Consider the following 13,912-nt stretch of genomic DNA (forward strand, 5'->3'; position numbering starts at 1 on the left):
TGAGGAAACTGATAGAGTGCAGTGCAAGTGATGAACGTGTGTGAAATAAAAATGACTAGAAGGACAAAAAATATGTTTATTGAAGATTGTCCTAATGCCATGTGATAAAAGCCGCCTGATAGTTTGGAATAAATTTACAATCTATTGTCAAAAAGTGAGGTCAACATGTTTCAGCCGTACAGCTAACTAGCTCGGCTTTCTTCAGGACCTTATAGACATTATGTGCTACTGCTGAAAAAAAAACCTTGGTGAAAAATTGTGTAAATCATCCAAATTATTCATAAAAAAAATAGATCAGTGGTATCTTACCACCCTACCAGACATGTATCCCATGTATATGTAGTTTGAGAGCTATTTCTTCATTCCTAAAAGAAAAGGAATCTATGTCAAACGGCAAATAAAGCTTGTAATGGCGAACAAAACATATACTCAAAGCATAGAGGTAAATCAAGTCACTTGTCAATAATACACCGTATTCTACTATGCCCATTCATCACATATTTCAAATTGGGCAATTTTGGTTTGACAGTTAGTAAATACTCACCCAGCTTTCTGTGCGAGTAAGCCTCACCTCACCCGGCAACTGCTCGGTGTCTGAGGCCCTGCTCTATTTGTAAGAGAAAACAGGGGGACAAGGGGTGATCACATCATCCGTCTCCTGTACTTTTGTTATACTCTAAAATCAAATAAATAAAACCTAAATCGAAAATGACCATGGACCATGACATTCAACACCATTGGCGGGTGCAGATAGGCATCAAATGAAGTAGTTACTCAGTTTGTAGAACGTAAACAGAGTTTACTCTAATTTATTATTTGTAAATTATTATGTCCACTTATACGTATAGACTGAGTCAGGTTTGGGCGAATAGGCCTTTGTTGGTTTAACCTTCCACAGATGATTCAGTCAGCCCATATTGCACAATGAAGGGTCTGTCATGTTGTTATATATAACTTGTTGCTAGACCCATAGCTAGAGTAATTGTGCTATACCTGATTTAATAATTCTAGGCGCCGGCAGTAGAACCCAAAACTCGAGTAAATATACTGTACACATGTTGGTAATTATGAGCACTGCTACCATCATAAAAATGCCTCAAGGATAGGGCAATAAATGGAACCCGAACCAACAAAACAGAACAGAACCAACCAGCCTGTCTAGACTCACCTACCCGTTGGTACCTCTTCGCAGTCTGCGAGCAGTGTGGGAGGTACTGAGGATGGTTTCTGATCCCTTCTTATAGCGGAGCTGATTGGCTTGATAAGACATAGTTAACTAATTACCCAAACAGGGACGCGTTGTTATGTTCCAAAACCGGCGTTCTTATCACACGTGCTATCATTGGAGCAAGCGCGGGCCCCGCGTCACATTCAAACACTATCTTGTGTTTGTGTTAACTTACAACGCGCATGTGTCCGAATATCACGCCGCTCTTAGGGGAGTAACTTACTGCGTCCTACCCAGACGCTGTATTTGCGCGCATGCGCGTTTTGAGGCCTCATCGGGTAGCGCGCATGCGTGTGTGTTGCAAGCTGTGGAATGGCAGCGGCAGTACAAGTCGCAAAATTTGTACGGAGTATATTAAAGATATTTACGAAGAGAACTCAGACTTGATGTATCTGTCTGCTGGCCCCTCTTCTCATGACAATAATCGTCAAATACCTATAATAGATAACAGACCTAGTATGTTTCATACCACATCTTCTTTGATTTAATGGATAAGAGTGCACTAATATAGTGTAAGGGTTGCGAAATTCTGTAAGTTCATGGTAACTTCTGTAAAAGCTCTAGATTGTAGACACTTGATTAAGATTAAATATACGCGTGTATCTGAATTTATTGTATCTAGCAATCTCACCAAACCATATCTAACTGTGTAGTAAGGGGATGTCGCTAGAACTAGTTCGCTTCATGTAGCCACACTATCAACTCCGGTGTCTATCAGTGGAGGAAGCTGATGATGAATGTTAAGTCCATAATAGTGTCAAGTTATACATAAATGTTCCTTAATATGATGTTTGATAGGTGTTTTGTAGATTACAACGCTTATAGCATATTTTCTGCAGCTGAATTGGACCTAGAAGAGTCTCGCCTCGTATAAATCTTTATTGTATGCCCGCACTATATCATCCGATGAGATGCGGTTGTAAGTGTGTTCGTAATGGCGTACCAGTAGGGTAAACAGTGGTTATCAATGTGCAAAATTATTTTAACTAGAGCTGACATCCGGTCTGGCAACTGTTTCGTATATCATAAGTAGGTCTGATCTGAACCCACGGAATGGTGTCGTTCAGGCCTTCTGTATCTGTTCTGAGTTTAAAAATACACTTTTGTTCCCTGACAAATAAGAATCTCGACATGTCAGTCACATGTTTGGGAATCATAGGGTGTTCAAGGATCACCCACTTCATGTCGTCTGCTTGATGTTTTACACTCAGAAAGTGATTGGTCATGCGTGTTGATTGCTTGTTACAGCGTATGGTACTTTTGTGCTCACTGATTCGTAGCTTAATTTTGCGAATAGTGTGGCAAACGTACCTCAGTGAACACGGGCAAGTGATCATGTAGATCACGCGATCTGTATTGCAATTTGTGTGATTTCGCAGAATTCATGGACGGTCAGTCCCAATGTCCACAGATTCCGCTTTGACAGTCTGTGGGCAGATGCTACATGAGCCACAGGGATAGTAGCCACGTACCGGGGGGGAGCCCCCAGAGAGTGTTGGAATCTTGTTTTGACTGTGGCCTGGGTCGAGTGTGTACAAGGCTGTCTCGCAGTCTTGGGCCTCTGTTAAATGCAAACAACGGTAACGGAATATTCTCTGTGGCAATGTTTAAAATACGCCAGTGTCTGCGTACTGTCTTCTGAACTTTGTTAGACAGTGTACAAAAGGTATTCACAAACGTGAGTCTGTTGGTTGCAGGTTTGGTCGTATTGTGGTCAAGTAAGGCATCTCGATTGATATTAGAAGCTCTCTTCCATGCTCTACGAACTAATATTCCAACACTCTCTGGGGGTTCCGCACGGTACGTGGCCACTATCCCTGTGGCTGCAGAAAATATGCTATAAGCGTTGTAATCTACCAAACACCTATCAAACATCATATTAAGGAACATTTATGTATAACTTGACACTATTATGGGCTTAACATTCATCATCAGCTTCCTCCACTGATAGACACCGGAGTAGATAGTGTGGCTAATTGAAGCGAACTAGTTCTAGCGACATTCCCTTACTACACAGTTAGATATGGTTTGGTGAGATTGCTAGATAAAATAAATTCAGATACACGCGTATATTTAATCTTAATCAAGTGTCTACAACCTAGAGCTTTTACAGAAGTTACCATGAACTTACAGAATTTCGCAACCCTTACACTATATTAGTGCACTCTTATCCATTAAATCAGAGAAGATGTGGTATGAAACATACTAGGTCTGTTATCTGTTATAGGTATTTGACGATTATTGTCATGAGAAGAGGGGCCAGCAGACAGATACATCAAGTCTGAGTTCTCTTCGTAAATATCTTTAATATACTCCGTACAAATTTTGCGACTTGTATTGCCGCTGCCATTCCACGGCTTGCAAAAACAACAAGTGATGGACTGAATGTGGATCAATGTCACACACTCCCCCAGTCAAAAGATCTGGGCCCAAATCCATCGTTTTTTTGCACTCCACACCACCCTGGGTTAGACAATGGCGATATGCAAATCAGCTCTGACCCTGTTGCCCCATGGGAACAGTCCAGTCCGAACTACAAAAGCCATGTCCTTCCCAGAACGGAATCAAGCATCCGAGGACCGGACCGGTTTCGAGGTAACACCTCTCTTCAGCCCGGCTAGCTTGACTCCAAGTGGTGTGGAGTGCCTGGGACCCACGTCTGGGCATCCCCAGCGCACTTAGGGCGGCAATTGCAAAAACAACAAGTGATGGACTGAATGTGGATCAATGTCACACACTCCCCCAGTCAAAAGATCTGGGCCCAAATCCATCGTTTTTTTGCACTCCACACCACCCTGGGTTAGACAATGGCGATATGCAAATCAGCTCTGACCCTGTTGCCCCATGGGAACAGTCCAGTCCGAACTACAAAAGCCATGTCCTTCCCAGAACGGAATCAAGCATCCGAGGACCGGACCGGTTTCGAGGTAACACCTCTCTTCAGCCCGGCTAGCTTGACTCCAAGTGGTGTGGAGTGCCTGGGACCCACGTCTGGGCATCCCCAGCGCACTTAGGGCGGCAATTGCAAAAACAACAAGTGATGGACTGAATGTGGATCAATGTCACACACTCCCCCAGTCAAAAGATCTGGGCCCAAATCCATCGTTTTTTTGCACTCCACACCACCCTGGGTTAGACAATGGCGATATGCAAATCAGCTCTGACCCTGTTGCCCCATGGGAACAGTCCAGTCCGAACTACAAAAGCCATGTCCTTCCCAGAACGGAATCAAGCATCCGAGGACCGGACCGGTTTCGAGGTAACACCTCTCTTCAGCCCGGCTAGCTTGACTCCAAGTGGTGTGGAGTGCCTGGGACCCACGTCTGGGCATCCCCAGCGCACTTAGGGCGGCAATTCCACGGCTTGCAACACACACGCATGCGCGCTGTCGACGAGGACTCGATATGCGCATATACAGCATCTGGGTAGGACGCAGTAAGTTACTCCCCTAAGAGCGGCGTGATATTCGGGTACATGCGCATTGTAAGTAAACACAAACACAAGATAGTATTTGAATGTGACCCGAGGCCCGCGCTTGCTCCAATGATAGCACGTGTGATAAGAACGCCGGTTTTAGAACTTACCAACGCGGTCCCTGTTTGGGTAATTAGTTAACTATGTCTTATCAAGCCAATCAGCTCCGCTATAAGAAGGGATCAGAAACCATCCTCGGTACCTCCCACACTGCTCGCAGACTGCGAAGAGGTACCGACGGATAGGTGAGTCTAGACAGGCTGGTTGGTTATGTTCTGTTTTGTTGGTTTGGGTTCCATTTATTGCCCTATCCTTGAGGCATTTCTATGATGGTAGCGGTGGTCATAATTACCAACATGGGTGCAGTATATTAACTCGAGTTTTGGGTTCTACTGCCGGCGCCTAGAATTATTAAATCAGGTATAGCACAATAACTCTAGCTATGGGTCTAGCAACAAGTTATATATAACAACATGACAGACCCTTCATTGTGCAATATGGGCTGACTGAATCATCTGTGAAAGGTTAAACCAACAAAGGCCTATTCGCCCAAACCTGACTGAGTCTATACGTATAAGTGGACATAATAATTTACAAATAATAAATTAGAGTAAACTCTGTTTACGTTCTACAAACTGAGTAACTACTTCATTTGATGCCTATCTGCACCCACCAATGGTGTTGAATGTCATGGTCTATAATCATTTTCGATTTAGGTTTTATTTATTTAATTTTAGAGTATAACAAAAGTGCAGGAGACGGATGATGTGATCACCCCTTGTCCCCTTGTTTTCTCTTACAAATAGAGCAGGGCCTCAGACACCGAGCAGTTGCCGGGTGAGGTGAGGCTTACTCGCACAGAAAGTGACTTGATTTACCTCTATGTTTTGAGTATATGTTTTGTTCGCCATTACAAGCTTTATTTGCTTTTTGACATAGATTCCTTTTCTTTTAGGAATGAAGAAATAGCTCTCAAACTACATATACATGGGATACATGTCTGGTAGGGTGGTAAGATACCACTGATCTATTTTCTCTGATGAATAAATTGGATGATTTACACAATTTTTCACCAAGGGTTTTTTTTCAGCAGTAGCACATAATGTCTATAAGGTCCTGAAGAAAGCCGAGCTAGTTAGCTGTACGGCTGAAACATGTCGACCTCACTTGTTGCCAATAGATAGTAAATTTATTCCAAACTATCCAAACTATCAGGTGGCTTTTATCACATGGCATTAGGACAATCTTCAATAAACATATTTTTTGTCCTTCTAGTCATTTTTATTTCACACACGTTCATCACTTGCACTGCACTCCATCAGTTTCCTCATACCTTGAACAACCATAGCGGCTGAGATTCTCTGAGAGTATGAGGTCTAGTACCTGAGTATGTTAGCCTTGGAGCAACATTGGCTACATCTGACCCTTCTCTCTTAGCTCTCCAGATGACGAAGTTCCACCAAATGGGTGGGCTGAAGGAGACTTTTCTCAAGCCAAGCATTGGGCAAGCTATGTAAGACTGGTGAACTGGGTATTCCTTAGCATTTGAGGTTTCTTTGTCTCACCAAACAGACCAATTTCCTCCCCGTAGTTAGATAAGTCTGTGTTTAGGGGTGTGGAGCAAATTCGGTCTATAAATATTGTCCCCTAGACCCTCCCTCACAATTTTTATTCTGGCTCACAAATATTACCTCAGAAAGCATGCCACCTGCCCCATACCCGAGTCCATGTCTTGGGGCATACCCTGTGGACATAGACTGATTTCTCTATTATCATTACATTGTCCATGTCACAACAGCATTGTCGATGGCTAGGAGTCTTTCTCGATTCCCAGTGCTGAGCTATATTCCTCTTTGCCAATGCCATACCTATTGTCGCCCAGTCTTGAGTCGTATGATTGAGGTCCGTAGGTTCCCAGATGTTAAGTAGACACTTTTTGGTTCCGGCGGTACCATACCTCCAGTGACCTTCGAAATTGTATCCATAACCGCCTCCTAATAAGGTGTGATTTTCAGGCAGTGCCAGATCTTGTGCCAGAATGTGCCTGATGCGCCACATTGTCTGAGGCAGAGCTGTGTGTCCGTAGTGCCTAATTTATGCAAAAGTGTTCGCGTATAGTAAGTGCGGTGCAAATTTTTCCATTTTATCAGTTTTAGTTTTGAAGGAATCGCTACCTCTTTTGGGGACACGATTGCCTCCTGCCAGTCTGTTTCGCCCAGTGTTCCCATCTCAGTCTCCCATCGTACTTTAAGGGCTGGCGCTGGGGTGCGGCTGTTTCTTTATTATTTTCCAGTAGGTTTGGAAAATGGCTTTTTTACTCAAGTGGTCTGTTAGAAGCCTGTAGTCTAGCTGTGAGGCCTCTGGTAGTTGTGTGAGGGTGGAATTACTCCCATGAGTGCATGTCTAATCTGCATGCATCGGAAAGTTTCCGTCTTTGCCAGCCCTTAAGTGGTCTGTAACTGTAACTGGGCAAATGGGAAAACCTCACCTTTCTTCCATATATCTCCCACCTTTGAGATGCCTATTAGATCCCACTGTCTGAATCCCATGGTATTACTCAGTTTGTCTAATCAACGGGTTTCCAATAGTGGCATGGCCCGCGTTATGACCCCTTCCCATTCCATGGTTCGTTGTGCCTCAAACCAGACTCGGACGGTGTAGGCCGGTGGACTTGTGAGAGCCATCCACCTAGATTTATTGTATAGTGCCCCCCATAATCCCTTCGGCTTCTAGGAGTTGTCTATCCATGCAGAACGCAGGTTCGTCTTGAGGTGCAGGAAGCCATTGATTTATTACAGTGAGCTGCGACGCCCAGTGATATATTTTTATATTGGGGAGGGCAATGCAACCGTCATAGCATCCCCTCACTAGTTTATGTACGGCCATACGGGCAGACCTACCGTCCCACAGCAGATTGATAAAGTCGTCATTTATTGCTGCAAAGTATGCGGGGGAAACCAGAAACAGCATATCCTGTAAGACATATAGAAATCTGTGAAGCGCCTTCATCTTAAAGAGGGCTGCCCTTCCCAGTAGCGTGACCGGTAGTGATCGCCAGTGTTTGACATCACGGCGGAATCGTGCCAGGAGCTGCGTGAGGTTTTCTGCGATAAACTGCATGTATTGATGCGTTATATATATATGCCTAGATACTTGAATCCATTGGCTGTAATCTGTATTTCGCAGTTACGCGGGAGCCTCGGCGGGGGACCGTGAAGTACATAGAGGAGCGATTTTGCCCAATTTATAGTGTAACCTGAGACCCACACATATGCCACGCATATATCCAATAGGCTATTAATAGAGCGTGCAGGGGATGCCAGATATAATAGTATATCATCCGCATATAGCGAAATGCGGTCTTCCCATCCCACCGTCCATTTCAAACCACAGATAACCGGATCCTGTCGTATCCATGCCGCCAATGGTTCCAGTACCAACGCAAAGAGGAGCGGTGACAGGGGACAACCCTGTCTAGTCTCTCAGCCCAGAGGCAAGTCTGCCGAGATGCAACCATTCACTACAACCTGCGCCAGGGGATTTGTGTACAGTAGCTGCACCCACGCGCAGAACTTTGGGCTGAATCCCGAGTGGCGAAGGACCGCAAAGAGATATGGCCACTCGACAAAGTCGAAAGCCATACGGGCATCAAGGGACAGAATAACTGTGTCCACCTCAATAGTAGTCCTGCGAGCCATGACACTATGTAATCTCCTTGGATTAAGCGCTGTGTTTTAGTTCGGCATAAATCCGGATTGGCCCGGGTGGATCAGTTTTGGGAGATACGGTTGGAGCCCATTGGCCAGTGCTTTAGCGAGTATTTTGGCTTCTGCATTTATCAAGGAAATCGGCCTGTAAGACATGCATTCCTGCGGTGGTTTGCCCGGCTTATGTATTGCAACTATTGTCGCCAGGCGCTGATCCCTTGGCAACTCCCCCTTCTCTAAACTATCTTTGTATATATAGAGCAGGTGTGGTATGAGCTGAGTTGTTGCTTTCTTGTAGAGTTCTACAGGTATACCATTGGGTCCCAAGGCTTTTCCCGTGTTTCTCTCTTTTTAATTTAGAACATTCTACCCTACAAGCAGTGTTCTAACAGCCTAAAAGCCCTTCTGCCTTGGGCTACAACAAATGTTAAGAACCCTTTCCCTCGTTATAAGTCTTTGTCTGTGGCACAGGCCTATCAGGTTCAGTGTCTTTAAAACCGGGAGAGCCCTCGGCAGTGGGTTATAAGACTATAGTAGTGGACCTCTACCGCAGCTCCTCCTGTAGTTGATGAATTTCTTTTGCTGTAACCAAACAAATACTTTTAGCATCTTGTAAAACTGTTTAAAGAGTAGTGGTGAAAAATAGCTCTCAGGTTAGAGAAGGAAATGTAATCCTCTGAACGTTCTTGTAGGAGGATGCACAGTCCGCTAGTTACCACATGGGTCACTATGTAGATAGTGTTGCTCTGGATCAAGTAATCCTTCGTGGAGGTGGTTGCCCCTATTTTCCTGATGTCCTTCAAACTTTTCTTTCCAATGTCTCTTTTTTCATTGCTCACTTTAAAAAATAAAGCAAAGAAATCACAGATTTGCCTTGTTCCAAGCCTATCTTCAGGTTTATCACCCCAGTATGCAGTTCCAACTGCATCCTCTTCACTGAGAACAGGATACGGGTCTAAAAGTTCTGTGCAGATTTCATTGCCGTTTGGTGACTATAAGATATCTGACATTCTCCAGGGTTTCTAGTAGCAGACTTCTATATGATTTCAAGATCCCCCCCACTACCTCCTGGTGTGAAACATTCCTCATGTCTCAGTGAATTAATTTCAGCTGGAGGTCCTGGCTCCACTTGAGACCTAAAGGCAGCATTACCGACATCTCGTTTCTACCTTTTGTCTTTATTGGGGTTTTTCTTCAAAGGTGAGAAGGAAGAAACATCGGAAGCAGAAGCTGGTACCAATTAAGGGGCTAATTTTGATCAGGAAGCGCTGGGTCTCTGCTGTTTTAAAATGTAAATTAAGTAAGGAGTAGTTTCTGTCCTGTAACTCCAGTTCTGTAGTAGGGGTATCTCTGTTATAGTCATAATCTAGTGAATAGTCTCGCCCATGTGTGTGGACCCTGGAGCAATAAAAAATAATCTCTTAAGGTGTCAAAAAATGCAGAACTGCAATATACTTAAGAGAGAATTTAAAGACAGATAATGCAGCCTATATCCACAGGCTACACTGTCCAGTACTTCAACTAGAAATTCCACCAAATATCCACAAACAGCAAAGCCTGTCCAGATTTCCCTTGCTTTAACAGAAAAAACCCGCTGGAATGATAGAGAGAAAGACCTGGACAGACAAGCCCCATAGGCTGCCATTATGTGGCTCAAAACAGGATACTGTGCCTTTAAGAGAACCTTCCAGAACTTCACAATATGCCAGAATGCACTGCAGGTCCCTTTTACTTTTAGTTCTTTTTGAAGGCGTAACACGCCAGACCTGTAGCATTCCTTACATGAATATCTCTCTCCACCGGGGAGGAGGGCGGGCGCTTATGACTATAACAGAGATACCCCTACTACAGAACTGGAGTTATAGGACAGAAACTACTCCTTCTGTAGTAGGGGATCTCTGTGTATAGCCATAATCTAGTGAATAGAATGGCAAGCCCATCCCAACACCAAAGCGGCGATGGAGAAAAGAGAAATAACACCACTACTGTGCGAACAGATTTCGCAGCGAAGCCTGCCCAACCTGAGCGGCTGCCCTGGCATCAGTGTCGAGGCAGTAATGCTTAGCAAAGGTATGGACCGACTTCCAAAGTGGCCGCCTTGCAGATTTCTGCAATTGGAACATTACGGAGCAAAGCAGTCGTGGCAGCTTTGCCCCTTGTGGAATGAGCCTTAGGTTTACCCCCTAAGGTCTTACCAGCTTTTTGGTAACACAACTGTATACAGGACACAATCCACCTAGAAATGGACTGTTTAGAGGTAGCAAGACCTGTCCTGACTGATCCATAATTGATAAACAATTGGTCTGACCTACGAATATCCTTGGTTTTATCCAGATAAAATTTCAACACCCTCCTGACATCCAGGGAATGCAGGGACCTTTCCGCTGGAGAGGAAGGATTCTGAAAAAACGTAGGTAAAGTTATGGTCTGGTTAACATGAAAGTCAGATATAACTTTAGGAAGAAATTTAGGGTGAGTACGCATAACAACCTTAGCAGCATGAAATACAGTATAAGGTTCTTGGCAATAGAACGCCTGAATTTCACTCACCCTGCGGGCCGATGTAATGGCCACGAGGAACGCCGCCTTCCAGGATAGGTGCTGCAACGAAGCCTTATGAATAGGTTCAAAAGGCTCCTTCATCAATCTGGACAGCACCACATTCAATTCCCATGAAGGCGAAGGAAGCCGGACAGGAGGGAACACTTTCTTCAAGCCTTCCAAAAAGTCTTTGATCACAGGGATCTGAATGAAGGAAGTCTGTGAAGGGCATTTCCTGTAGGCAGTCAAAGCAGCCAGATGAACCTTAATGGAATGAACATTAAGGCCAGACTGCGCCAGATGTAGAAGATATGGAAGGATGACATCTTCCTTACAAGTTGTTGGGTGATAGTTCTTTGACTTGCACCAGATGCAAAACCTCTTCCACTTGTAAGCATAAGAAGTCCTAGTGGAAGGTCGCTTAGCCTCCTTCACTATGTCCATGCAATCTTCTGATAGATTCAGATGGCCATATTGCACTATCTCAGGATCCATGCCGCCAAACTCAAAGACGAGAGGTTGGGTTGCAACATCTGCCCCCCGAACTTCGTGAGAAGGTCCGGCCTGCACGGCAGCCGTATGTGAGGAAGGAGCGACCGGTGAAGTAGGTCCGTGAACCACCACTGTCTGGGCCATTCCGGAGCAATCAGGATCATCCGTGCCCTGGACTGGGACAGTTTGATGAGCACCGCCGGAATCAGGGGAATGGGTGGAGAAGCGTACAGAAAGCTGTTCGACCAGTTGATCCATAGCGCATTCCCCAGCGTCCCTGGTTGGTAGTACCTGGAGGCGAAGTCTCGGCATTTGCTGTTTTCGGCGGTGGCGAACAGATCTACGTCTGGAGTCCCCCACCTTGCGAAGACTTCTCCTAGTACTTCATTGTTTATGACCCATTCGTGGTTTTCCTGGATCAGTCTGCTGGCCAAAAGCCAGTGCCAGATTGCCTGCGCCTACTGTGACAGAGTGCGCGATCTCGACCCCCCCTGCTTGTTGAGGTAATACATTGTGGTCGTATTGTCTGTCTGAACAAGCAAAGAGTTGGTCCGGAAGGACGGAAGAAAGGCCTTCAGTGCCAAGTGAACAGCTCTGAGTTCCAGGAAATTGATGTGGTACGTGGACTCCATCTGGGACCACGTCCCTTGAATCTGTAGGTCTCCGGAGTGCGCCCCCCAGCCGTGGAGAGACGCATCCGTCACAATAGTCTGCCTGGGAATGTCCTTGTGGAAGGGAACCCCTCTCAGGAGATTCTCCGCTGAACACCTCACAGACTGAAGAGCATGCAGAGACAGTCGTATCTTGTCGTCCCAAGATCCTTTCCTCTGATCCCACTGATCCTCCAAGCACTCCTGCAATGGTCTCATGTGCAGCCGTGCGTGTGGCGTGAGGAAGATACAAGAGGCCATCGACCCCAGTAGAGAAGACACCGTCCTCACTGTTGTAGATGGAGCGGTCATAAGAGCCTGAGCCATCCGAAGGAGTGATAACTGTCTCTCCTCCGAAGGAGACACGCTTGCTGACAGCGTATTGATGGAGGCTCCCAAGTACTGTATGCACTGGACCGGAGTCGGGACAGACTTGGACATGTTGATGTGCAACCCCAGCTTGTTCAAGAGAACGCACGTCTTCCGGAAGTGCGCTTGAGCTTCCGAGAAGGAGGAGGCCTTGATCAACCAATCGTCCAGGTACGGGTAGACAAACACCTTGTTCTTCCTTAGGTGTGCGGCTACCACTGCCATGCACTTCGAGAATGTCCTGGGTGCAGACTTCAATCCGAATGGCAGTACTGTGTACTGATAATGATTGTCGCCGACTTGGAATCGCAGGAACTTCCTGTGTTTGTGTGCAATGGGCACATGGAAGTATGCATCCTGTAGATCTATGGCACACAGCCAGTCTCCCTGTTGCAGCTGAGGATAAATCTGATGCAACAACAGCATGCGAAACTTTTCTCTGCGAATCCACTTGTTTGCTTGTCGCAAATCCAGAATGGGCCGAACTCGTTCTTGTCCTTCTTGCGGACCAGAAAGAACCGGGAGTACAGACCTCTTCCTCTTTGAGACAGAGGTACGTCTTCTATCGCCCTTTTCCTCAACAGGATATCGGCCTCCGCCTGGAGCTTGCGCAGCTGAAACTGCGAGCTGACCGGAGGAATCGATGGAGGCGGGCCGGTGAACCGAAGACTGTATCCATTGCAAACAATATTCAGCACCCACTTGTCCTGAGTAATTTTTCTCCACTCTGCCAGAAAAAATTGGACGCTTCCCCCCACCGGAGCGGGTAACGGATGTAGGGGAAGTAACAGCTCAGGGTCGAGACCCTGCCGCACCCTTGTTCGCTGTAGAGGACTGCTGACCTCCTCTACCCTTCTGGCGTTTCCGGAAGGACCTCCGGAACTGCTGCTGTTGTTGCTGCTGCTGTCCCGAAGCCTGTCCTCGCCCTCGGCCCTGCGCCCCGAACCGTCTCTGGAACGGGCGGTAGGCTTTCTTTTCTTTGGGCTTCTCCAAGCCCACAGCCGTCAGAGTCTCTGCCTCCGCCTTCATGCGGGCCATCTCATCATCCGCATGTTTTCCGAACAGGGTCTCCCCCGAGAAGGGCAGATTAGCCACTCGCTGCGGGGCCTCCGGCTTGAGTGATGTGAGCCTGAGCCAAGCATGGCGTCGCTGGTTGATCCCATGACAGTAACCATGGGCCGCCAACAGGGAACCATCCGCAGCCGCGCTGATAACCTGGTTCGAAACCAGCATCCCTTCCTTCAGGATTTCTAGGAAATCCTCCCTCTTGTCTCGTGGCAGGAGTTCCCACAGGGAACGATCATACCGTCCCAGCAGAGCCGTATCGCTAGCGGTCTTCATGGCCGTAGCCGCCGTCCCACAAGCCTTCCTGCCATTAGAGTCGATCCATCGGCTCTCCTTATCCGGAGGCACGGTAGAAGACGGAGAGGTAGAATGTTGTTTTCTGGCTG

The 13,912-nt window shown here is 46.3% G+C and overlaps 1 protein-coding gene across 6 annotated transcripts in view; it reads right to left on the reverse strand.

Annotated features, from left to right (window-relative positions):
* The window catches only part of LOC144824554 (uncharacterized), a 776,466-nt gene that overhangs the window by 566,989 nt on the left and 195,565 nt on the right, over positions 1-13,912 (reverse strand). The window lies entirely within an intron of this gene.

This window comes from Lissotriton helveticus, chromosome 3_1 (assembly GCF_964261635.1).
Source record: "Lissotriton helveticus chromosome 3_1, aLisHel1.1, whole genome shotgun sequence".
In the NCBI taxonomy this organism is placed as follows: domain Eukaryota; kingdom Metazoa; phylum Chordata; class Amphibia; order Caudata; family Salamandridae; genus Lissotriton; species Lissotriton helveticus.